Here is a 2,098-nt window from a genome sequence, read left to right as displayed (position 1 = left end):
GAAGACGAAAACCATGAATTTAAAGTTGAATGGACCGAGACTTTCACGTTTATTCCAAACTTAAATGGCCTTCCGACCTGTCTTATTTGTCAGGAAAAAATGGTGCATAACAAGAAATCAAATTTGGAGAGACACTTTACAACTAAACGCGTGTCATTTAGTACTAAATATCTTGTCAGTCATGCAAAAGCAGTTGAGGAACTTCAGAAGAGTCAAGAAAAATCAAGTTCTGTATTTAATTACTGATGCAATCTTCCAACAATGTTAATATTGCAAGTTTTGTGGTTAGTCAAGAGATTGCTAAGAGAGGAAAACCATATACAGACGGTGAATACAGAAAAAGTTGTTTTATAAATGCATCCGAAGAGCTATTTTGGGATTTTAAGAACAAATCAGATATTCTAAAAAAAATTAAAGGGTTACCATTGTCTGCTAAAACAGTGAAAGATAGAACAGTCAAAATGTCTTCGAATATAACCAACCAGCAAGTTGAAGATCTTAAATTTGTTTCAGCTTTATCAGTAGCAGTTGACGAGTCTTGTGACATAAATGATACAGCACAAGTTTCACTTTTTGTACGATTTATTTCATCTACAGGTCCTAAAGAAGAGCTTTTAGGATTATTGCCACTCAAAGGTCAAACATGTGGAGAGGATATAGCAAATGCTGTAACTGAGTGCATTGAAAAACATCATATTCCGCTCAATAAAACTGTCTCAATTTCAACAGACAGGTAGAAAAGTATGACCGGTGTAAGAAACGGGTTTGTTGCTATTTTGAAAGAAAAAATTAATCAATTAATCACGAGATACTTACTTAGCCTTGCATCATTCATCAAGAAGCGCTTTGTGTGCAGACATTTCCAGAAGAAATTTGCAAAGTTATGGAATTGGTGATTAAGATTATCAACTCCATTATAGCTAAAGCTCTTAATTATCACCAATTTAAAGAATTTTTAGTTGAAATGGAGAGTGAGTAGCAGACCTTCTGCTGCATAACAAGGTACGTTGGTTATCAAGAGGAAAAGTTTTGAAACGTTTTGCTTCCTTATTAACAGAAATTAAAGCATTTCTCCTTGAGAAGGGTGTTCACTATCCAGAACTAACGAATGATCAGTGGATCCAAAAATTTTATTTCATGGTAGACATTACGTCTCATCTAAATCAGCTTAATCATAGTTTTTTCGATGTTAGAAGAAGTTATTTCATTCGAAAACAAATTATCTCTTTTTGTTCAAGATTTTGAAATAGAAATTTTGATTCACTTTCTAAGCCTGTTGAAACATCGCCAAGAAAATAATTCTGATATTGACATTTGCTATTTCAAAACAACACTTTTAAATATGAGGGAAGCTTTTCTCAACAGGTTTCAGGAATTCAGAAACAGCAAAGCGATGTTACCCTTTGTTAAAAAACCTCTCAATGCTACTGTAACAGAATTAAATTTTTCTCCCTTTAATATTGACATTGGCAACTTTGAAATGCAATTGCTGGATTTAAAAAACAAAGAACTGTGGAGCTCGAAATTTGAACGTCTTTGTGCTGATATAGAAATATTGGAGAAAAACAAATGTGAACTTAGTTCACAGCACAAGTGGTCTGCTTTGAAAGACCTGGAGAAGTTGATTTTAACACCTGGAATAGTATTCCTGACTCATATAATCAACTGAAAAAACTAGTGTTTGCTGTTCTTTCCTTATTCGGGTCTACATATTTATGCGAACAATCATTTTCAAGCATAAACCTTATCAAGAGTAAATTGAGAAGTCGTCTTATTGATGAGAACCTGGAATCATGCCTAAAATTAAAAACAACAACATACAAACCTGACTTACCCAAACTTTCCAAGGAGATGCAAGGCCATCAAGGAAGTGTTTGTCAGTCATTGTCATGATTTAATTTTATGGATATTGTAAGGTAAAATGTAAGGAATTTAATTTTATCAATAAATAATATTCTTATTAAGTATGATATCAAGTTTTATTCAATGTACCTATAGTTTAAGACTTAAAACTTTAAGTAAAGTTTATTAAGTTAATTTTAGGGAATGTTGTGGAGTGAAAGAAGATGTAGTGTCTAGGATTGGAAAGGTATGTTGA

The 2,098-nt window shown here is 32.7% G+C and overlaps 1 pseudogene; it reads left to right on the top strand.

Annotated features, from left to right (window-relative positions):
- Nucleotides 1–263: 263 nt before the first annotated feature.
- Nucleotides 264–934, top strand: LOC118649613 (annotated as a pseudogene).
- The last annotated feature ends 1,164 nt before the right edge of the window (nt 935–2,098 follow it).

The sequence above is a fragment of the Myotis myotis genome, unplaced genomic scaffold (assembly GCF_014108235.1).
Source record: "Myotis myotis isolate mMyoMyo1 unplaced genomic scaffold, mMyoMyo1.p scaffold_m19_p_3, whole genome shotgun sequence".
Classification (NCBI taxonomy): domain Eukaryota; kingdom Metazoa; phylum Chordata; class Mammalia; order Chiroptera; family Vespertilionidae; genus Myotis; species Myotis myotis.
The sequence above is the reverse complement of the archived record's forward strand: the minus strand, read 5'-3'. Positions and strand labels throughout refer to the sequence as shown.